The 25,483-nt window shown below is 46.1% G+C and overlaps 1 protein-coding gene across 30 annotated transcripts in view; it reads left to right on the forward strand.

Annotated features, from left to right (window-relative positions):
- NFIX (nuclear factor I X) overlaps positions 1 to 25,483 on the forward strand; it is a 1,679,708-nt gene that overhangs the window by 1,450,493 nt on the left and 203,732 nt on the right. The window lies entirely within an intron of this gene.

Raw genomic sequence — 25,483 nt, forward strand, 5'->3', positions numbered from 1 at the left:
ATCCTGACACTGTCTAACACAGAAGATAGGGCATCCTGACTTGGATAGGAAGTGGGGAAACGAAAGGGCCCTACAGCTAATATTACAGAATGCTTGCTGCTTAAAAAGAGGACATAGCTACCACTCAGGTAACAAAGCCAAGCCCCTACTGCTTATAGAGAAAGCAGAGCTACAGCTTAGGTTACAACCTTCCTGCTGCGTATAGCGACATCACAATTGGGACTCCAGGCCACAAAGCTGCAACAGCTCAGGGTATAAGAGCTGCTACTGCTCAAACAGTGGTCGTACCAGCAGGTAAGATAAACAAAGCTGCTACTGCTCAAAGAAAGGTCAGAGCAGTAGCTCAGAGTCATGGAGCTGCATCTGCCTAATGTGAACATTGCTGCTCATGCTGTTCACTTAGAGGCTAGAAATGCAGTTCAGAGCTCTTATTCACTGAAGGGGATCTCCATGAGACTCAAAGTCCAGCTAGCCAGAGCATGGTGCAGTGTGCGGTCCGCCAAGTCCACCACAAGCGTGACCATCCTGCCTGTGCAGTTGACCCACTTTGTGTCATTCCCTCGCAGCAGTTGGCTGTATACCCTGTGTTAGCCAATCTGCTTGAACAGTGCAATTCTATACCTAGTCCTCCGAGTTTGGCACGAGCAAGAGTGTACTTTATTGGTTCTTTAGTTTTTAGGTCTCGGCTAAAAGACAGACGCGCGTAAGCGCGTCTCCGCCGAGATCTTATGTCAGGGACGATGCTTCCCAGGAGACAGGGTCTGTCGCGCGCTTTGCCTCTCTGGAGGCGATTTCCGCTGGCCACGCGCTCGCGAACGCGCTCAGCTGCTGTCTCCTGGGAAGCAGCTACACCACACGCGCATGCGCAGAAACAGCGACAGACACACACGAGCGCTCATGCACGCACGCACCCACACATACAGCGAACCCAGCGTCGCATGCATACACACACACACACACACACGTGCACCGAGCATCCCCCCCACCCCTCCGTTGTCGCACCCCTCCCCTCCGCCGTCGCACCCCGCCCCCCACCCCTCCGCCGTCGCGCACACACACACGCAGACATACAGGCATTCTCTCCCCCCCCCCCCCCCCCCCGCTCCGCTCACCGGTCAAAGGCCCTCCGGACACGCAGACATACAGGCATTCTCTCTCTCCCCCCCCCCCCTCCGCTCCGCTCACCGGTCAAAGGCCCTCCGACCGCGGGGCTCTCCCTCGGTGCTCCTCCAGGCACTCCGTGGGCGCGGGCTTCACAAAACGGAAGTCCCGCCCCACGATAGGTTTCGTTTTCTCAGTCCCGCCCCACGTTAGGTTTCGCTTGCAGCTCGTTGGGTATAAAAGCTTGTTCAGTCCAGGCGCGGATGATCAACTTATTATGATGCTGGCTTAGTGCTTTGGTTGCTGAAACCTTGCCTCACACCAGTTCTCACACACCCAATACTGGTGGCTAGGGTTGTCTAAGAGAAATCAGGCAACTTCTTAGCGATACAAACTATGAAACTGACCATTATTAAAATACAGATCTCGCCAGGCCGTGGCACACACAAGTGCAGTTCCCGTAATGACAGCGTGTGAGACTGTCCAGGGGGATGCTAATGCAGGAACATCTTTTCTCTCTTTTCTAGAATGAAGTCTGATCCTCAATAAGATCGAGGTGATTTCAGAAATGAAAGGAGTTGCATGAATGTCTGCTGCACATTTCACCATTCCCATCCAATTGCCCTTTTGCTCAATACGCAGCAATTTTATACTGAACAAAATATATTTATCGACCCTACTGGTTTACAAAGGTATTCTCTTATACTATGTTATAATTTACTTATTTATTTAATCAAACTGGGGTTAAATTACCGTTAGACCCATGCCCCACGTGGCAAGCTTAGTTACTTGTTTAGGTTAAAAAAGATTTCTATCTAGGCAAAGAGTGCATTAGAACACTTTACAGAACGTGGATAGTTACACATTTATCAGCATGTGTCCACCACTTTCAGCACAAATCAGAATGCATACATATAACAAATAGGACATTATTTACCGTTTGCTTCATAGGAAGCAGGAGTTCAAATAAAAAACAAAAATAATGGCGACTAAGAGGAAAATAGAGATGAAAGAATATGAAGTAACGAAACATTGTATGCACAAGTGACATGGCAATAACATATAAACAAAAAATAATGTGTTATAAACATATTTGAAAGCGATGAAGGACAACATTAATCGCAAGTGAGATCAAGTCATTTCTTCCCTGCGCAGCGATAATAGAGATTTTATTGTACTTTGTCCATGTTTATAGCAGGATGAAAGTCTTTCATATAGGCCCAATGGCATGATGTAATGCCTCATTTTACTACAAATGTTACTCAAGAAATATTTTTGCTTAGCATGCTTAATCGCTGAGTGACATCATGGGTAGCTTAAACTAGGAGAGTCGACAAGTCTATTTTTATTTCATCTCCCCCCGTGGCGAAAGGTGCGGCGATGTTAGCAGATCGCCCCTCTCATAAACCATCAACAAATAGTGAATGGGCAGAGCCAGCAGAGGCCAGGGCCGGTCTCAGACTCAGGGTCACCTGCTGCGCCCCAGGCGCTGACATTCATTGCTGCGCGCGCCCATTCGTCATATCAGTTCAAATAAAAAACAAAAATAATGGCGACTAAGAGGAAAATAGAGATGAAAGAATATGAAGTAACGAAACATTGTATGCACAAGTAACATGGCAATAACATATAAACAAAAAATAATGTGTTATAAACATATTTGAAAGCGATGAAGGACAACATTAATCGCAAGTGAGATCAAGTCATTTCTTCCCTGCGCAGCGATAATAGAGATTTTATTGTACTTTGTCCATGTTTATAGCAGGATGAAAGTCTTTCATATAGGCCCAATGGCATGATGTAATGCCTCATTTTACTACAAATGTTACTCAAGAAATATTTTTGCTTAGCATGCTTAATCGCTGAGTGACATCATGGGTAGCTTAAACTAGGAGAGTCGACAAGTCTATTTTTATTTCATCTCCCCCCGTGGCGAAAGGTGCGGCGATGTTAGCAGATCGCCCCTCTCATAAACCATCAACAAATAGTGAATGGGCAGAGCCAGCAGAGGCCAGGGCCGGTCTCAGACTCAGGGTCACCTGCTGCGCCCCAGGCGCTGACATTCATTGCTGCGCGCGCCCATTCGTCATATCAGACAGCGACCAGAGCAGCAGAAGGCCGAGGTCTCCCTCTCAGGTGTTGTTATTAGCGAGGGTGACTAGGACAGAAAACAGATAAGGGCTGCAAATAAAAGTGGTCCCAAATAGATAGTCAGATAGCTGGAAAACTGATTCCCATTTGAAAACTGGGGCAGTTTTGGAATTGTACGCTACGGACACGTTGCATTTCTGTTTTGCAAAGTATGGGAGGCTATATGCATTTGTGCTTTTAGCAGGCAATATTTGTGGTAACATCTGGAAAATCAACAGTAGAAACTAGCCCACCAGACCAAAAAAAAAATACAGAAAACACCCTGTAGTTTTTTTGTAGTATAGTTGGTTATTTTTAAATGGGATTGGGTTTTCTTATAAGACCATATAAACTTCTGCCAACTGGTCTTGATCTTACAAAAAAACGTTTGGGGAGCTAAAGCAGTGTATACCAAAATAGGCATAAATAACAGGGAAAAATAGTCCTCGTTATCACATTACATCTCCCTATCAACCCAACAGTAGGAGCCTGTGGTGGGAGTGCTGCGGGGCGCTAATGTGGGGAGGGGGAGGGGCAGGGTGGGGGTTCAGTAAACTAAAGATTACGGCCGGTTAGAGGTAGTGATCAAGTTTAAGTACATTATTCTCAGATTATAACACTCTCTGACATGCACTAGACATCAGATAATTATTAGCACAGTTTCCATGGAAAAAATATTAAGACACAATAAAAGACTCAGACACATTTAGATAATTAGGTTATTGTAATAAAGATCCAAAATCAGTACATATAAGTCACATTATAAGCAGTTCAGTCATGAGTCTTACAGCTCGGAGTATAAAGCCACAGAGTTAGCCAAATTAAATCTATATCTGAATAAAAGAATCCACCAAGAGGATGGTTCAGGTTTGAGTTTGCTACCACAACAAAAGCAGGAGGATGGTTCCATAGAGTTCACTTAGCATGGGAAAAGGGATCAAGTTGGAGACCACTAAGGAAAAGTTGATGGCAAGGAGAATGGAGCTGTAATCAGGAAAGTTCAAGTCTGGTCTCCCACCAGACAGCTCCAAATAGTCCAGCAGGCAAGTTCATCAACAAAGGGAAAACAAGCATTTACAATGCAACGGTTTCGCCTTCGGAAAAGTTAGAGCTATTGGCATTGTAAATGACAAACTTTTTATTTATGTGTTGGTTTTGAAAACAGATAAATATATGGTATTGTCATTTACAATGCCAATAGCTTACTCTGTCGCAAATGCGAGACGTATTGCATTTGCACACACACACACCCACACAAGTGCCCCACACACACACAAGAGCCCCCCACACACACACGAGGCCCACACACACACCACACAAGAGCCCCCTACACAGACCACACAAGAGCCCCCCCACACACCACACAAGAGCCCCCCCACACACACACGCAAGAGCCCCCCCACACACACGCAAGAGCCCCCCCCCACACACACACGCAAGAGCCCCCCACACACACGCAAGAGCCCCCCACACACGCAAAAGCCCCCACACACGCAAGAGCCCCCCACAGACACAAGAGCCCCCCACGCACACGCAAGATTCCCCCACACGCAAGAGCCCCCCACACACACGCAAGAGCCCCCCACACACACAAGAGCCCCCCACACACAAGAGCCCCCCACACACAAGAGCCCCCCACACACAAGAGCCCCCCACACACAAGAGCCCCCCACACACACGCAAAGAGCTCCCCAAACACACGCACAGAGCCCTCCGCTCCATTTGCATCAGGTGTGAGGCTCCTGACTGCTGACAGCCAGGAGACTCCAACAAAAGGAGGCTTATGACCTGCTATAGGCATTGTAAATGACAATGCCATTTATTTATGTTTTAAAAACAAAAGCATAAATAAAAATAATGTCATGAGCAATGCCAATAGCTCTAACTTTAAGAATGCCGAGACCATTGCATTGTAAATGCTTGTTTCACACCCTGCTATTTTACACAAACGTCTTCTCTCACACTGTACCAATGTTAAATTCAAGCCAATAGGTCTTGAGTTGAGTGCCAGCCTATTGGATTTGTCAATGCTTCTTGTTTTTTGTTGTAAAACGTTATTGTTATGGGAGTTTCGGGGCCCTTGCAAATATCAAAACACTAACATCGGTTAAGAACAAAAATATTTTTGGTGCTGAAAGCACACATTGCCTCAATTGTCCCTGGCACTGATGACACTACTTTGTGTTTGGACGTACTCCTGAAAAGCAGATTACCATCACTCACAGTTCAGTCAACTAGTTGTTGAAGTGGGCTGAATAAAAATGCAAATTACACAACAACAGACCAATAGGTGAAGAAGGCTTTCTGAAAACACCTATAAGTAAGTATATTTATACTTTTAGTAAAATCAAAAGGTCTTGGCTAATAGCAGCTGCAAAAACAAATACACAGCCCAAAAGCCTGCTTGTCCTGCTATTGTAGGCAAAAGTGCTGATTGGCCACACAAAGAGGAGGAGTCCAAGGCATGCTATATGACACACCATCCTTTGCCACTAGTGGGCCTGCAGCACTTATTGTGCCACACACCTAAGTCACTCCATAAGTCCTGTATCAGGTCTGCCATAGCAGCCTGTGTGTGCAGTTTTAAACTTGAATTTCGACCTGCCAAAATAAGCCTTTTGTCAGGCCTAAACCTTCCTTCTTAATATATATAAGTAACCCAGAGGTAGTCCCTAAACAGCCCATACGTCGGGATGCAGTGTATTTAAAAAGTTGGACGTGTACTTTCAAGTTTTACATGTGATCTCCAATTCATTTTTCACTATTGCAAGGCCTACATCTTCCATAGGATAACAATGGGTTACCTTTTTTTTAGTTAATAAGGGATACCTTCTGGTTGGAAGTCAATAGGAATGTCATGTTTGGCATCTAAGGAATTGTAATTTAAAACTCTCTTTAATGGCAGAGTCAGATGTGAAATCACAAATCTGAAAATGCCACTTTTAAAAAGTGGCCTTTTTCTTGTCCTAACCATTTACTGCCTGCAGCCTATTCCTGGATCACATGATTATGTGTAGTTGGCAGGTAGCCTTTGTGTAGTCCTCCTAGACAGTATCACAATCGAGGGTCGGGGTGTTGACATTATGGGCCATCCTGGCTGAATGGGGACAGAGCTGTTATCTTTAAGGCATTGGCCCAGCACACTCACGAAGGATGTTATACAAGCCTATTGTGCCCTCAGACAGAATGGGACCGAAGCAGGGAAGCAGGACATTCCAGACACCTTTGTCGGAGGAAAACTCCAGAAACTTCTTCACTTCAGGTGGCATCAGGTATAAAAATGGGATCCTCAGACTTATTCTTTAGTACACTCCTGGGCTTGTGGATACTACAAAAGAAGGACACCATGCTGCTCGGCTGCTTGAGGCCTGTCCTGCTTGCTGAGAAAGAAGAATGGCCCTGTCCACTTCATCTTAGGCTGCGTGACTTCAATGGTCAGCTGACTGACCTCCTGTTCTGAGCTACAGAGCCATAACACGCTCCAGAGGTCTCCTTGCAACTGCCCAGCTGGCCTGCTGCACTGTCCTTGAATGGATCTGCAACTGGACCTGTCTGAGCCCTGCTGGTCTCTGCTGGGGTGAGTTATTGATCCCCAAGTGGTGCCTCTCAGGTTCTGGATTTTTTGTGGCATCAGTTGAGCTCCTCCTGGAGGAAAAGGAGAAATCTTGTAGTTGGGTCTCTTTGTGACCACGAATAGGCCAGTTCGCACCAAGGTCTTGCCACCTGCTCTGAAGGCCAATGCTCCTGTGAAACGGACTCTTCGCTCTAGAGGTACCACCAGCAATGCAAGAACTGCACTTCGCTCTACAGGATCGACAGCCCGAGGTGATCATCAATGCGACTCTCCAACAACAAATGTCTGTGGTGCCCAACAGGATCTTTGCGCTACAGTGACATCCGTCTGCGACACCCAACTTGCTCTTTACCCTACAGCAACTACCATATGCGATGCTCTTTTTTTTCCTTGTGACCTCCTCTCCATGAAAATAACTCTTCGTGTTGGAGTTTAGAAGCCAATGTTTTCAGTGGAACTAACTTGACCTCTGTATCAAGCCCGCACTCCACGGCGTGTATCCTGACCTTGTGACTTTCACTCGGTGCCCCACAGCCAGGTGCCCCACAGCCAGATAACCACGAGTGGCGCTAGTGCTTTTAGACTCAATACTTACCTGATATTTTGAAATTGCATATCTCTGGCTCTATTGATTGGATTATTGTTATTTTGATGTCAAGTAATTTATTAATTTTTACTCTAGTTTTTTAAATTGGTGTGGGATTTTTCTTATGTTGTGCTTTCAGGTTATTGCTGTTTGTTTGCTGTATGAATAATTTACACATTTCCTCTAAGTTAAGACTGACTACTTTCGTGCCAAGCAACCAGAGGGTTAAGCACAGTTTAATTTAGTGATTTTTTTTAGGTTCAACCTGACAGATTTTGAGCTTTAGATGGACTCACTCCCCTTTTCAACTAACTGCCCAATTTCTCCCAAAACAGATTTATTGTTATTTCTTTTGGAGTTTATTAAAACACTATAGTTTGGCATACTCAGTTGGAAAGAGTCTGAACGTGACCATGCCACCTCACAGCCTGACAAGAAATGTTTCTTCTCTGGTTTTACACTGCAATAGATGTCTGTGCCGGCAATCAAAGGATTGAGGTGGATTGGAGCTGTTTTTGGGTCACAGTATTGGAAAGCAGGAGGTCAGATTGAGGTAATGTAGTATAGCTGCCTTTGGAATAGCAGGGGCTGCGACTGTCGGTATTTAAGTGCATTGCAAGAGCTGTCTGTGGGTCCTAGTACTGTAATAGAAGAGTACAAGAACAGGATTCTTAATTCACATGTTTTATGCCACTGCATTTGTAAAGGACTACTAGTTACGTTTCTGTCAGCCCACTTAAGCCACCAATCAAGACCACTATTCGAAATCGGAGATCAGGCATCTGAATGGAGGTCTGCACAGTGAGGCTTCCAGGCCTTCTGTTTCCTAAGCCCTGGCTGTTGAAGAACATTAAACAAGCACTGGCAATGGCACAATTTGTCTGGCTTACGAATGAAACTGCTTTTTGTGTCATTGATGGTTTTAGACACTCGAGAAGTGAGCACACGTGTGCTCTGTCACTCGTCTTTGCACTTGTGCATCCATTTTTCCATCCACTGACTCATTCTTGCATTCAGCCTCTGACACAGCCACAATAAAACACACAGGCTCAACAACATTTCCAAGATAAATATAAGAATGCAAGTAGAAAAAAAACATGCAGCCATCTAAACACGGCAAACAAATGCTTACAATAATGAAACTAAACATAGCAGTAGGTGTATGTCTTGCAGAGGTATTGTAAACAGGCTATTGTTGTTTTAAAGACCCAGCTTGCCCACCACATTTAGGACAAAAATGCTAACTTGGAATTGTAAAACAATGACACACTATGGACGATAGCATTCTATAATGGTGTCTTGGTTTATAGGAATTGGCCATATGGGATCCAGCGCACTGCAGATTAAATGAGCGGCAAGCAAACGATCTGTTAGCACTGCCTGGAGAGCAGTACTATACTCTTAAGAAAGATTACAATAAAAAGATGGGGAGCAAAGAAATGAAAGGCGAACTATAAAAGGAGAAAATTGAAAGCTCAACGACTCGCCAACCAGCCATGACACTGAAGCACACTCATTTTCAGGTGGTTGTACATGTGATCAGTAAATACTGTCATTCATAGGGTAAGAGAGCCAATGACTGATGTGGTCTACACCATTACCCCATTCAATACGCTATCATCATGGATGGAAGCAGAGTGTAAATGACACTCAGACCCATGGCAGAACAGAGATGGCCAAGAGGCTCTCTATGTATCTAAGTGGATATATATTTTTGTATTACAAGATCCTAGCACACAGCTAAGAAGAGATACTAGTAATAATTATTACAGTGCCAAATCTCCAACCTCCCGAGGGTTTGACAGAGGCAGTAACCAACACCAATATCCTTTTTAGGTCGAAGCCTGCATTGCAGCGCATGCGCTGCTGCAGGCAAAGAGATATTGTGAGCAGGGGATTTCAGTATGGCGTGAAGCCACGCCCCTTTTTTTCATTGGCAGGCCTCTCGAAACGGAGGCCTGCCATTGGAAAAAGCTCCTGTTTAGCAGATTTGTCTGCTCTGGATACCGCCTCTCGAGGACTCCATGACCTGCCTTACGGTAGCGCGACAATATTTTTAGAAATATTGCCTTGGCAACCATGAGGCAGGTCAGGGAGTCCTGGAGGGGCGGGATTCAGTATCCTGTTTACGCCCCGTTTTTTTTTTTGTTTGTTTCATTTGTGCCGTCATTCCTGTGCTTTCCTGGGTGGTGGAGGAGGTAGGGGAGAGGCGGTGTTGGTTCTTTCACGACATTGGTTACAGGCCTAATTTACAAATCATCTAATCTTCATGTGCCGAAAAAACGTGCATGACGTTTGGTTCTTTGCAAAGTGCTCTAATGAAAGACAAGACCCTGGATTCTATTTTAGTTACGTGCAGCTCACTGGCATGCAGCATTTCATTTAGAAAAATCACAGCCACACACTTTTCTTATAGCGGGCTTCCCAAACCATTTCTTTCTTGAAAATTACACTTTCATATGCAGCAGCCCGCCATGCTTAATGTTCAAGCCGGCCACTTTTTGCAGCTCGAGCTGGAGCTGCCTCCTTCCCCCGCCCCTCAGGAGAAAGGTTTGCTGATTGCGCCGCTATTACAGCCTGCCTGCCTGCACACGAGCGCGCCCCTCACACCAGGGGACTTGTTTTGTAACCAACCAAGAGTAACTCTAAAAGAAGTGAATACTTTCTTATGCCATTCCAAAGACAAGACCCTGGATTCTATTCATTTTTCGTGAATGGACCACCCCAAAATGAACACTCATTCACTAAAAGACCTACAAACTCGCAGCAAATGGCTGACAAAGCTAATAAAACAGCTTGTCGATAACAGCGTGGTTTCATAGGATCTTAAAACGTGGAATTAATGTCGATATATCTCATACTTCCCAGCAGTCCAACTGTGTAAACTTGAGTTTTCTATTGAAAACCCCATGGAAACGATGTGAAAATAAATGTCCTTTTCCTGTTTGACCAAGTGGGATTGTTAAAAGCGAAGCGCTGCTGTGTGCATTAGGAAGCTTGACCCCGTGCACTAGGAAGGTTCCGATCCCAAATGTGTCATTAGCCAAAACATTGAACGTGGCGCAGAGTTAAATATATCTACTATGACACTTAAGGCACGATGAGCGAACGTGAGTTATAAGTACCCAAAACAAGATACTCGCGGATTGCAGAAACCTGTTAGTGTACAGCCAGGAGATGTATCTCGCGGGGTCTTGTGAATCAGCCCCTCAGGATGCCGTCCTGGTCACGCAGCACTGTCTGTCTGTGTACCAGTGCAAAGTTCCAGGGACATCTGGATCAAAGGTGGTAACAAATGGTATAGCTGTTTTCTTCAAAGAACAGCGAACGCAGCACACTTTTATAGTGTTTCGGGCAAGTGGAGTTTTGGGTAGGTGTGCCTTTGTGTTTGTGAGGTTGAACCAAGGTGAAAACTGCACTGTGGTATTTCTCGACTTTTCAGTAAAATGTAACTATTTTTTTAACTTCCTGGAGTCAAAAAATCCAATTCCCTACCGTGATCAGAGCAAAAGCATCATTTCTGGGGTCCGTCACAAAACAATCTATGGTTCCTGTGGTGGTATTGCCAAGGGAGTAGGTGATACTAAATTGCTTAAGGTGGGGGAGCCTACAGCGACATTCTTGGGAACTTTCGATTGACCTTCTGCAAATTGCCCTTTGTCCGTGAGCCACAGATTCTTAGAAACACGTACAATCCCAGTGCACTCAGGGAAGGGGGAGAGTGGCGTGCTGGCACGGACACCAGTGCAGACTGCACACCACCCAGCACACGATGACCGGGGAAGCGCAGGCTCATTAACCTGATTAGCACCTTTATTTCTGTCTGTAGATCACCCAGCGGGTTATATGAATATCTCTACAGCAGGCGCATAATCCGTTGAGCCATTTTACTACTTCTCAAACAAGTGATCGGTATATTTTATATACAGAGAAAGAGAAAGGCCACATCAGGGGGCACGGTAACACCACATACTATTTTACAGAACGAGCTAGGCGCAGATCTCTACAGGAGGCGCTTGAACCCACCACGCTGGCCATCAAGGACGTGAACACATTACTCTGCAGGTTAGAAAGAGATCTCAGCACCGTGGACATAAACCGCTGAACTATCTCACTAGCACTCAAGTGACCTGCTGAGTTCAAACAGACGCAGAGAGTGAGAGATCAGAGCAACAGGTGTGTTAACACCACAAACTATCTTTAGGCCTTTAGCATGTGGCATAGAGCTCTCTGCAGGAGGTGCATGGGCACGCTATTGCAGCATGCGTTTTACCCATTGAGCCTCCGCTGTCGCAGGTGCATTAACCAACCGAGTCAGCTTACTGGGAACTACACTCACAGGTCTCTTCTACAGGTGCAGTAACCGAGTGAGCTGTCTTATTCCGATTTGACATGTGCCCCGTAGGATACACGTCTCTACAGTTACTACAATGCCAATAGCTCTAACTCTAAATAAAAGCAAGACCTATTGCATTGCAAATGCTTTTTTTATGCAGATTTCTATTGTGCAAACTCTACCTGAAGGTATTGGAGCGCTTTACATGAGCTCCAGTTACGTTACACAGGGGCACATTCTGGCACGGGGAGTTTATGTGATCGGCAGGCAGGGCTGCTCGGTACCACCACACCCACCACCCCTACCCACCACCCCTACCCACCACCCTACCCACCACCCCTACCCACCACCACCACCCTGGCCACCACCTCCACCCTACCCACCACCACCAAACCCACCACCATCCCTACCACCACCCTACCCACTGCCACTATACCCACCAGCACCCTACCCACCACTACCAGTAGTAGGCGGTGGAGTAGGAGTAGTAGTAGGAGTAGTAGGTGGTGGAATATGAATAGTAGGGGTAGTACTAGGTGGTGGAGTAGGAGTAGTAGGTGGTGGAGTAGTAGGTGGTGGAGTAGGAGTAGTTGGAGTAGTAGGTGGTGGAGTAGTTGTAGGAGTAGTAGTAATAGTAGGTGGTGGAGTAGGAATAGGAGTAGTATGTGGTGTAGAGGGAGTAGTAGTTGGAGGAGTAGGAGTAGTAGGTGGTGGGGGAGTAGTAGTAGGTGGTGGAGTACTAGGAGGAGTAGTAGGTGGTGGAGTAAGAGTAGTAGGTGGTGGAGTAGGAGTAGTAGTAGGTGGTGGAGTAGGAGTAGTAGGAGGAGTAGTAGGTGGTGGAGTAGGAGTAGTAGGAGTATGGAAGAGGAGTAGGAGTAGGAGGGGTATTAGTAGGGGGTGGAGTAGTAGTAGGAGTAGGAGTAGTAGGTGGTGGAGTAGGAGTAGTAGGTGGTGGAGTAGGAGTAGTAATAGTAGTAGGTGGTGGAGTAGTAGTAGGTGGTGGAGTAGGAGTAGTAGGTGGTGTAGTAGTAGTAGGTGGAGTAGTAGTAGTAGGTGATGGAGTAGGAGGTGGAGTAGGAGTAGTAGTAGGTGGTGGAGTAGGGGGAGTAGGAGTAGTAGGTGGAGTAGGAGTAGTAGTAGGAGACGTAGGTGGTGGAGTAGGATTAGTAGGTGGTGGAGTGGGAGTAGTAGGTGGTGGAGAAGGAGTAGTAGGTGGTGGAGTAGGAGTAGTAACAGTAGTAGGTGGTGGAGTAGTAGTAGGTGGTGGAGTAGGAGTAGTAGGTGGTGTAGTGGTAGTAGGTGGAGTAGTAGTAGTAGGTGATGGAGTAGGAGGTGGAGTAGGAGTAGTAGTAGGTGGTGGAGTAGGTGGAGTAGGAGTAGTAGGTGGAGTGGGAATAGTAGGAGGAGTAGGTGTTAGAGTAGGAGTAGTAGGTGGTGGAGTGGGAGTAGTAGGTGGTGGAGAAGGAGCAGTAGGCGGTGGAGTAGGAGTAGTAGTAGGTGGTGGAGTAGTAGCAGTAGGTGGAGTAGGAGTAGTAGGTGGTAGAGTAGGAGTAGTAGGTGGTGGAGTAAGAGTAGTAGGTGGTGTAGGAGTAGTGGGAGTAGGAGTAGAAGTAAATTGTGTAGTAGTAGGTGGTAGAGTAGGAGTAGTAGGTGTTGAAGTAGGAGTAGTAGGTGGTGTAGGAGTAGTGGGAGTAGGAGTAGTAGTAAATTGTGTAGTAGTAGGTGGTGGAGTAGGAGTAGTAGTAGTAGGTGGTGGAGTAGGAGTGGGAGTAGGTGGTGGAGTAGTAGTAGTAGGTGGTGGAATGGGAGTAGTAGGAGTAGTAATAGTAGTAGGTGGTGGAGTAGGAGTAGTAGTAGTAGGTGTAGGAGTAGTATGAGGAGTAGTAGGTTGTGGAGTATGAGTAGTAGTAGTAGGTGGTGGAGTAGTGGTAGTAGTAATAGAAGGTGGAGTAGTAGTAGGAGTAGTAGTAGGTGCTGGAGTAGGAGTAGTATGTGTAGTAGGAATAGGTGGTGGAGTAGTAGTAGTAGGTGGTGGAGGAGTAGTAGTAGGTGGTGGAGTAGGAGTAGTAGGTGGTGGGGTAGTAGGAGTAGAAGGTGGTGGAGTAGGAGTAGTAATTAGTATTTCTTACAAAGCCCTTAGACTATACAATTTCCTGCTGAAAGGCAATATTTTTCTCCATGTGTTCCTATACCTGAAGTGTCACGTAGTTTGGTGCTTGCTTACCCTCTATGTTAAACAAGGATTTGCAATGCAATAGGTCGCACAGTTACACAAGTTTGAGCTATTGGCATTGTAAATGTACATGCCTTTTATTTATCTATTTAAAACCAAACCCAAAGTAAAAGGCCTAGCCATTTACAATACTACCCTAATTCCCTTACCTTTTATCTGCATATCTTCCCCTTCATTCTAATCTAAATACTCCATCAGTACAACACATCTTACTCACAAACATATACAATATATGTTGCCCTCTACCAAACACATATAGTTTACAGTTAGACACAATAAGTCTGTATATATCCCATTAGGCCATTTAGTACTATCTTTTTACTTTTATTTAAAATTACAATTCAATTTCATTATGTTTTACAAAATAAAAACAACACACAAAAAACAATGTAATTTACACTATCAATAGCTCTAAATAATGTCACTGCGAGACCTATTGCATTTTTAATGCTTGTTACAAAGGTAATCTGTGACATTTCATTTAACAACACACCTGTCTGTAGGCTTCAATGCAGCAAAATAGCAATCCACCCTTAAATGACAGTAAACTTTAATATGGTTTTCACAATCAATTAGTCAGGCCTACTGCGTATATCATATCCTTTCATAATAAACAGTTCAGACCTATGGCATCGGAAATGTTTTTTCATAGAGGGCCTCTAGCTGTTATCAGGCAAAGTCATAAAATTACATCATTTATAAAATTACAATTGGCAGTGCAAAATACTATCTCTTCTAAGAGGGCCTAACAATGATTCTGATAGTGCAAATCTTCTGTACCGTTTGGTCAGAGGAGGTAACCAGACTAAAACATATGCCTACTATGGTAATCTGTTGGTTAGCATGTAACAAAATACTTTTCTGTAGAATTTAATACTTTAATAATAATAACCTACCCTTAAATGCCTTTTGACTTTAACATATCCTTTTCACAATCAGTATGTCTGGCCTATTTCCTTTATTGTAACATATTTTTATAAACAATTGGGACTATAACCATATATCCTTTATAACTGACTCGTCACCATAACTAACTCAGACCTACTGTGTTGATCATAAGCCATAAGACAACCATAAGGCATACCGTAATAAGAATAGAAATATGTACAAAATACTGTGGTCAAAACAATATAAAATCCTTACTTATAGAGCCTTATGAGGATTACTGTAGTGCAAGTTGTCTATCCCCAGGATTTTTTTTAAGGTGGGGCACCAACACCCTGGCCTACTACGGTAATCTGTATAATTCCATGTAACAAAATGCCTTCCTACAGGCTTTAGCACAGTTTAATAACAATTCACCCTAAAATGCCCATTGCCTCTAACACCTTCGATGCTCATGACGAGCTCAGCTCGTCATGAGGTACACCTCTCGTGTGCTCATGACGAGCTGAGCTCGTCATGAACAATGGGATTCGATCATTATCAGCACAGGAGGAGAATACCATCAGCAGCGATGGTGTTTAACACATGTTTGCACAATACCTAAGTTAGGCCTATTGCTTTGTCATAATGTTTCATTATAAATACACCACACATAGCGAATCTGGCATAACTTTTCCCAGTAACCCGATAAGGCCTGTAGCCTTTACCAATGGATTAACCCTACATACAACACAAGCCCATCGAAGTATGTATACACTGGCAACTATTAGGCATACATTTATCAAATATGTATTTATTTATTTTATTTGGGTTTCTTGTAGAGCGCTAACAATCATCCCAAAGGGATATCACGGCGCTAAGTTTGCTAAAGTACGGGTGCGGTGTGCGTCGATTATAACAAGATTATAGTTGGCAAACGTCTAACAAGAATCATCAAAGTGAAACTCTACTCCCTTTGTCAGAGTGGGTGACTAACACCAAAACCCTTGCCTATTATGGTAGAGTGTGAGATTACATGTAACCAAATACCTAAATACCACCTGCAACATAATGTAATAGCAATCCACTGTTAGAGGCCCTAACGTTTCATAATAAACTGGCCAAACCTATTTCATCTGGCAAAACATATCTGATAGAGTCGTATAGCTGCAGATTCCTTACATTAGAATTATCCCTAGGCATCGGACTGGATCCAGTAATTTTGTAGGAGCGGTACCCCTGCACGTCGGCGGGTGACGTCATTTGGCTCCGCATGGGGTTGTCACCATCGTCCGCACTGGAAGTGCTGTGCACGATGCCTATATAGGCGCCAACCCAGCGTACTGACATCAGTTCTTATTTTTCCACACCAGTTAGCTCAGACTGGGAGAACTGCTACCCCCAGTCAATTTTTGACTGACCTTTTTCGACCTTTTATCAAAGAATTTTTAGACATTGCCTCCTAGTGTGGAAGAGATGTCCAGAAGGCTGGTTTTAAGCCCTATTGCGCCTGTCCCTGGTAAATGTCAGTGATGGATGCACATCTCTTCTGTCTCTGGTGTCTTAAGCGAAACCACAATGCCAAAAGCTGCATCGATTGTCATGCTATGACCCCAAGGCCTTGAGGGAGCGTCACTCAAGTTCCTTGCCGCTCAACATGCAACTCTGTGACTGTCTTGAACCCAGTAGAGTGGAAGATCCCATGATCGGTTGTGGAGCCATCGATCATAGGCGCAGTCGAAGTCGCCCGGGCATTCCGGCAAGACCCACAAAAAGAAGAAGAAAAAGAAGTCAAAAAGGTCTTCGACATTGGCCTGTACGTCTAAGCCATGAAATGAGGCTAGGGAATGTCGATATTTGAGGCCTGGCTCTGCAGTTTACCGTGTGCCTGAGCCATCTCCACCAGTGGCGGCTGGTGGATTTTGAAAGTGGTGAGGCGTAAAGCTTAATTGTGAATTTTGGGGCGTAAGGCTTAATCCTGAATTAGTGTGTACAAGCAAGTGTAGTGAGCGAGTGCAACTGTCACAATGGGACTTCATTGGTGAGTGTCTCAAAGTGTATAGATTTTGAATTAAGGATATTAAATCTATATGCAGCTATTCATACTTAACTGAGGTATATTTTGGTAGTTGATAGTCTACCTAGATTACTCCTGTAGCACAATATTTTGTGGATGGCATTCAGAAATAAAATACCCCTCTTTTGTACCCTTGATGCCCTTCTGTGCCCTTCTATCCATCCATTACTCTGTTCCTTTCTCTATGCCCTGCCACACCAAGCTAGTTTATTCGAATCCATTTCAATTTCTGTAACGGTTGTATTCTTAATAAGATTGCCTCTACCTGTTCCCATTTATACATATCACTCGATTCCGCCTTTATTCTCCTTGTCCTGCTTTATCTCCATCACTCTTCTCTTCTGTTGCTACGTATTACTTCAATTTCCTCCTCACACTGATTGGATTGGATTGCAATATTTGTGTAGCGCTTACTACCTTTGCGGTGCTGTGAAGCACTTGCGTACATGGGTAGCACGCTGCATCTTGTAAGGTGTGTGGTTGAAGTGTGTTTCTTTTGTTTTGTTCCTATGTGGGAAGTGTTTTCGTGTCTTGCTGGAGGTCTGCCGTGGTGCTATCTTGTTATGGTACACGGCACTTAGCAAAGTGATGGATGAAGAAGTGGGAGAGACAGGCACCAAGTTCAGTTGGATCCATACAAGTGTAGAATGACAACCCCCTGAAAGAATTAGTTGTGAAACTCCATCAGTAGGCAAGCACAGCATCCTTGGATACAATGAGTTATCTTACAGTTATGTTTCTACAGTACAACACCACACTGCACACTTGACACAATTTGTATATTGTTTCCAATCATCAAAGCAGACACTATATTTACTGCATTAAAACATAAAAATGTGAAGAGCCACGTTTCTGAAATAAAATACTTATTTGCTAAACTGCGATTATTTGAAATAAACCTTTGTGGGGACTGGAAAATGTTCAACATTTAAATGCATATTCCATTACAAACCCAGGGCCTTGCGTCAGTTTTGCGCCGCCGGTGCGTCACTTTTTGTGACGCACCAGCGGTGTAAAAAATGCGCCTTGTTGCGCCATATTTAAAAAGTGACGCATCTAGGTAGATGCGTCACTTTTTAAACCCCTGCGCCACATTATACCTGTGTCAGGTATAATTTATGCAGAGGGGGCGTTCCCCCATAAAAAGCCTTGTAATAGTGACGCAGTGAAATCTATGAGATTTCACTGAGTCACTTTTAGGACGCTGTTGCGTCAAAATCTTGCGCCTGCCTCACACCAGGCGTAAGAGTGACGCAACCCCTTTCACATGGGGCTTTCCCCATGTGAAAGGACGCATTGCTGGAGTTGCGTCCTTTTGTGACACACTCCAGCAATGCGTCACTTTTGTGCCTACAGATACGTCAGAAATACTGACGTATCTGTAACTCGTTGCGAGATGATGCGTCATATATTAAATATGACGCATCAGGAATGTCGCAAGGAGTGCGCAATGAAAAGTGACGCATCGCTGTTTTCACGCAGCGATGCGTCACTTTTCATAAATGAGGCCCCCAGTACTAAAGGTGTTTTCTAGGCAACTGCGACAGCATATTTGAAAAAATAACGGTCCCTCGGGTATGCCTTACATTTTTTTTAATGAAAACTCTTCTCAGCTCACTATTCCTGTAAGTAGCAAAGTTGACTTTACTGAAAAGCAATGAACTTTTCAAGGCACGCACCTGCAAGGCTGACGGGGTGCACTTGAACAATGTAACATGCCAGCGCACCGAAGTAATTCTATATTCCACGTTGTGCTGCTGATTTGAACAATGACTTTCAAAGCAGAAATATAGAAACAGGTCACCTACCCCGTCCCTGGCTACAAATTAATTACCTGGCTACACTGACCCAATCGGATCTCGAGGACGACTACAGAAGAGTGCTCAAGTGGCACAATCAAGTGGAAACAAACGCGTCGCAGCGAACAGGCAGAGCTTCAAAAATAAAACTCCTGGGCTCCGTGTCTGAGATTAATCAAATTTCGTTCTCTCAATCCAAAGTGCTCCACGAGTTGCCTGCAGGTCGTGACCCTTCTTCCTGCAATCCTGGCTTCCTGTTCCCAACTCTTCACAGAGTGGGGTGAGGGAAGGCCGGCTGATTCACCCCACTCTGTGAAGAGTTGGGAGAGGCAAACGAAAGCGCAGGCTGCAGCCTTCAGCGCCCAAATGCAGTCAGTCAGCGAGGGTGGTGAACTTCGCAAGGGAGGAGTGACCCTTCACTCGAGCACGTCACAGAAGCAAGGGCTGAAATCAAGTAAGCCCGGAACATTCTGAGACACCCGGTAGAGGAGGGCAGAACTTTAAGATTAGATGAAGGATCACTATTTAGGGCAGCAGGTAGGATGCATTCATTTGATTTTAAAAAGTATATACAGAGGCAACAACTAGGGGGGCAGAGCCCCCACGCCCATACAAAGAAACAGCCCCTGGTCTCCACGCCTCCCTGAGGATCCTGGAGCCGGAGCGACCCCCACCCAACTCTGTGAGTTTTATGAGGCCATGCGACTCATATTTGGGTGACCCCTCCCCATTGGCACACCCTTGGACTCCACAGGTTCGGGAGGAGCCGAAACTGGTTTTGCGCCGGCGGGTTCACCCCTACTGCCAATCAGGCCCCTTGGATCCATGGACGGTTGAGCCACCTTGAACTATCCCCGGGTCTGGCCCCACTGCAGACGTCCCCAGCGCCCACCGGTGGCACTGCCTTCATTCTAATCCCCGATTCCGAGATGGAGCCGGCTGGGCATCATCCAATGCCGACTCCGACGCTGACTGGAGCCATTCCATCCAGGCCGAGCCTGAATCCTAGTGAGCCCTAGTGTTATGGGTTAGAACTTGGGGAAGATTGGGAGAGGCCACTGGACCCTTATGAATACCAGCCCCTAGACTCAAATCCGGACAACTGATGTGAGGATCTGGTAGATAGATGCCAGTGGGCTGGACAACTCCCCAGATACTGGCATGGTCTCTCCTCCTACCATGGCTAGGGAGGAGAAAGCCTCCTTTGTTGTGGTGGTGGTGTTTTAAAAATTTTTTTTATTGCAGATTCACAGTGTACACTGCCTTTTGCTTACAACACTGAGGCCGGCGGCGAAATATCCGGATACCAATACACAGCTTGATTAGCCAACATTCCGAGGGGCAGTCAGCGAGGTATACATAGGGTGTAATTCACTTAGTACACAGTCTACAAAACAAAGAAGAAAAACAAATACCCCACCACCCCAACAGAATCCCAAATACTCTTACAAGTCCCTCCCATCCACCCATCCTTTAACGTCAGAAAACCAGCTTTAGGAGGCACTTAGTGCGGTCTCTCCTATCTTGACCATTGCATCATCCTGGCACATGAATATTTCTACCCCGTCCACTAAGACGTCACGCTATGTCTCTCTTATACTCCGCTCTGATCTTGATGTCTCACAACGCTCACTATATGATTTCTACCTATCACACAGCTAGTCATTCTCTCTGATAGTCAACCCCATCAGATCACAGCCAAGCAGCAAATAGTTCCCAAATGTCAGACGGTCTAGATCTGCTCGGCATCAGTTCCCAAAAAACAGACAATTGGTCTTTGCAATACGTCACTGCCCCAACCCATGAAGCCATCGTGGGTGCATTTGGCTTCTTCCAATGTCAAGTCAAGTCAAGTCAGATAATTTGTATAGCGCACTACATACCCAGAGGGTCTCAAGGCGCTTAGGGGGGGAGAGGAGGATTATTTGTCAAATATCCACGTTTTAAGTTGCTTTCTAAATGCTAGGTGGTTCTGGGTAAGGCGAAGGTAGGTGGGGAGTCAGTTCCATGTTTTAGCTGCCAGGTATGAGAAGGATCTGCCTCCCATGGTGGTCTTGTTGATGCGGGGTACAGTGGCGAGGGCTTGGCTGGAAGAACGTAGTTGGCGGGAGGGGGTGTAGAAGGACAATCGTGAGTTGAGGCATTCTGGTCCGATGTCGTAGAGTGATTTGTGTGCGTGGGTTAGCAGTCGGAAAGTGATCCTCTTATTGACGGGTAGCCAGTGGAGGTCTTTCAGGTGGCTAGAGATGTGTTCGTTACGCGGGATGTCTAATATGATCCTGGCTGAGGCGTTTTGGATTCGTTGGAGTTTCTTCTGGAGTTTGGCGGTGGTACCTGCGTAGAGGGTGTTACGGTAGTCCAGTCGGCTCGTGACCAGAGCATGGGTGACTGTTTTTCTGGTTTCGGTGGGGATCCAGCGAAATGGTTTTTTGAGCATGCGGAGAATGTTGAAGCAGGATGAGGATACGGCGTTGACTTGTCTGTTCATTGAGAGTGAAGAATCCAGGATAACGCCTAGGTTCCGTGCGTGGTTTGTCGGTATGGGTGCTTTTCCAAGGGCTTCCGGCCACCAAGAGTCGTCCCATGCAGAGGGGGATGTGCCTAAGATGAGGACTTCTGTTTTATCCGAGTTCAGTTTCAGACGGCTTTGTTTCATCCATTCGGCAACTTCTTTCATTCCTTCGTGTAGGTTGGTTTTGGCGGTGCTGGGGTCATTGGTGAGAGAAAGGATCAGTTGAGTGTCGTCCGCGTAGGAGATGATGTTGAGGTTGTGTTGGCGAGCGATGGCCGCAAGGGGGCTCATGTATACGTTGAAGAGGGTAGGACTGAGTGAGGATCCTTGTGGTACGCCACAGATGACTTCAGTGGCCTCGGACTTGAATGGTGGAAGGCGGACTCTCTGGGTTCTTCCGGTGAGGAACGAGGTGATCCATTCAAGTGCTTTTCCTTGTATTCCTATGTTTCTGAGGCGTTGTAAAAGGTTGCTGTGGCAGACTGTGTCGAAGGCTGCAGAGAGGTCGAGGAGGATGAGGGCGACTGTGTCTCCATTGTCCAGTAGAGTTCGAATGTCATCTGTTGCTGCGATGAGGGCGGTCTCAGTGCTGTGTTTTGCTCTGAATAGCTACTTTCGCCATTAGCAGCAGCATTGCCGTAAGTTTGCGGTGTTTGCTATGCACGTCCTGAACATATCCTAATAATGCCACTAGAGGTGTAAGCTGTAATGTAGTGTTGGTTATGCACTCAATGTGTCTAAAAACTTCCACCCAGTATTGCGCTATGGTTCCACAATCCCAGGCCAAATGGGTAAACGTGGCGTTACGAGCCCCTACATATCCAGCATCTTAATTCTGGAAGCAAGCCCATGCGTGACAGTTGTGACAGTGTGCAATATAATCTATACCGGAAATTAAAATGTATTAGCCTAAGTCTATAGTTCGGCGAAAGGTATTCTAACTGTGCACAGCAGAACTGCCACTGCTTATCACTGATGACCAATCCTGTTTCTTCTTCCCATTCTATCTTGGAGTGGTGGTGGTGTTGATGGTGGTGAGAAGTGCGGCCGAGGTCCTGGACCTTACACCACCCTCTGTGGCTGTCAAGAAAAACCTTTTTATGGAGGCATGGAGGTGCCTCAACCAGAAGTGTACCCATCTGAAACCGGTTCTCCCACTATAAAAAAATTATTTTTTTACAGTTTTGTATAGCGCGAACTTGACCCGAATCGGGTATCAGAGCCTTTACATAGCACCAGTTGCATTACATGAGGACACATTCATTTTTATTAGGCACGGGGAGATTAAGTGATTTGCCCAGAATCACAGGATGTTCAGCGTCCTCTCTACCTTCCCAGCCACTACAGCATGCAAGCTTCCCAGCCCTTCCTTGGCAGAGTACTCAGTAAACACAAGGAGATGATGGACGGAGCCCTGAAACTTTTCAGACACTCACCCTCAGTCAAAGATCTAGGTTGAATCCATCATCATTCATTAGCTCACTTTACCACCCCAATTTAGACATAGCTATATGCAAATCAGTCTTGACCCTGTGCCTCATGGGAACAGTCCAGCCCGAACTGCCAAGCCATGTCTTCCCTGGACCGGAAACAAGCATTCTGGGACCGGTTTCTGGGTAACACCCTTCATCAGCCAGGCTAGCTTGAATCCAGTGGCAAAGTGAGCAAGGGACCCACGTCTAGGCATACCCTGCCAACTTAAGGGGAACAAAGCAAACACAAGGAGATGATGGGCGGAGCGCTGAAACTATTCAGACACTCACCCCCAGTCACAGATCTGGGTTGAATCCATCATCATTCTTTAGCTCACTTTGCCACCCCAGTTCAGACATAGCTAGTACCCACAGACCCTGTTGATCAGGTAGCCAGAGGTCAGCCCAGTCCACCATTCCTTCAGCAGCAGCAGACTCTTAACCTTTTTTCGTATGCCCTGCGACCGTCATGGGCACCCAGTGGGAGGCAGGATACACCACCAGCTGCACCACTGGAAGTCAATAACATCTGACCACTGGGTTCTCCAGGATGTCCGAAGAGTCTTACTCCCCTTCGTGACTACCCCTCCACCCATGCCACCCACTTGTGACAGGCTGACGGAAGACCATATTTCCTCACTCCACCAGGAAGTGGTGGCTCTCTTGGTCTAGGGAGCCATAGAGAGGGTTCTGGCATCAGAAATTGGCTGTGGCTGCTATTCCCACTACTTTCTGGTGCCCGCTATTCCCACTACTTTCTGGTGCCCAAGAAGGATGAAGGGCTTTGTCCTATCCTAGTCCTGCGCCCTCTCAATTTCTTCGTGAAGAAGGAGAAATTCAAAATGCAGTCGATTGTTGGGGGCTATCGATTGCACACATGTCCCACTTGTGCCCCCTGCAGATATTGCACAACACTACCGCAACAGAAAGCACACGCATTCCATCAATATGCAGGCAATAGTGGACCACCAGGGAATCTTTACCAATGTCGTCGCCAACTACCCAGGCAGTGTGCATGATTCCTTCATCTTTCGACAGTCCGTCGTCAACCAGCGGTTCCAGGATGGCACATATGGAACAGGACTGCTCGTTGGTAAGTATCAAATCACTCCTAAATGGTCATCCAGGGCTACCCCTGCACTCAGTACAGCCATTTCATGGCACCACAGCCACACACCAGCTGAACGTGTGGAGCTGCGGAATGCAGCTATGACACATTTGAGGCACTGCTCTGCCAACATGACCCTACCCCAGTCTTCCGCAGGTCAGCGTCCCTTGGCGGTGGGCCCGTGCCGCCCACTGTGCATCCGGGCCACTAGCCCTGTGCGACTCGTGTCATCCCCGCTTGTAGTGCCTACATTGCATTCCTGAGTGCCTGATGACTGTTGGTGTAGTTGCCAGCATCAGCTACTCCCTGTGGGCTGGCTTACACTCACCCCACACACAGCCAGCATATGCGTCACTGGATTGGTGGACCTGCCATCACATCCTGCCGAACCAAGTATTGACTCTTTTTTCCCTGCACTGTCACATGTGATCAAGGATATGCACTCTGCCCTTGGATGATGACACCCCTCCGAGGCCCGGCCACACCCGCCCAGAGGCTGTACAATGCGGCCCACATACGCACCAGGGGCATCATTGAATGCACATTTGGCGTGTGGAAGTCACGTTTCAGGTGCCTGGACAGCACAGGTGGGAAGTTCCTGTACAGCCCGGACATCGTGTGCAAGCTGATCGTTGCATGTTATGTGTTGCACAACATCGGTGTTCACACCAGGGCCCCATGGATCCCAGTTCCAGAGGTACCGGTCAATGATGGTGGTGATGGGGCAGGTGGCCCACACCCTACTGCAGCAGCGGCAGGAATGGCCCGTAGGAATACCATCATTGACACTTACGTCTCATGAGCACGTCACATTGTGACCGTCCATGGCAATCATGCGACAGTAGAAGATGTCCAAATGCACTGCATGTCTGAATTAAACCTATTGGCAGGTTACAGGTTGTACTTGTACATTGTCATGTTACATTTCCCTGCGATTTCTGATGTGATTTGCCAGGTTGTGCACATTTGCTGAACCAGTTGTGTCCTGTGTTCAAATGTGGTTGGGGTGCTGTTTGTACCGGTATGTTGTCAATGTCGAGGTGCACTCCTGCTTATGTGCGTATGCTACACGGTGGGTCGGTCTCTCCTGCAGCTTTGATTTGTCTGCCACTGGTCTCTTTCATGCGGTGTGCCTGTCGGTTCTGTTCTTCCACGGTGCTTGGATGTTGTGGTGTACAGGTTGTCCTCTGCAGTTGGCCAGGGTACATCCGTGGTACTCCGCTGTTGATGAATTTTGTTTTGTGGCATTTTCCACGTTGTCACTGAGTTTTTTTTCCGCGATAGGCTGCGATGTTGAAAGTTGCGTTACGCTACTCTTGCGGTAGTTATCACACGTTCTTGTGAATATACCCCTCAGATTTTTAGATGCCTCTTTCTTACGGTCCTTCTAAGATTCAAGACAGAAGATAGACATCTTGCTGGATTTTACTCTACCTTTCGTTAGTCTATGATAAATAAGATCAGTTAAAATTGACAGTTGTATATGTTTATTAATAAAGGCAAAATTCAGCGGTTATTACTTGACAAATGTATTATTATTAATAATGGATGCACACAAAAAGATGTACCTGGTATTTTTGCAGAGTATGCATACATACCTCTGCTTAGTCGACACAGTCACAAAGCCTAGGAGAGTCAAAGGGACTTTAAAATCTCCATTTATTTCTTAGCAACTTGTGAGGTTACACTAC

This window comes from Lissotriton vulgaris, chromosome 1_1 (assembly GCF_964263255.1).
Source record: "Lissotriton vulgaris chromosome 1_1, aLisVul1.2, whole genome shotgun sequence".
NCBI classification, from domain to species: domain Eukaryota; kingdom Metazoa; phylum Chordata; class Amphibia; order Caudata; family Salamandridae; genus Lissotriton; species Lissotriton vulgaris.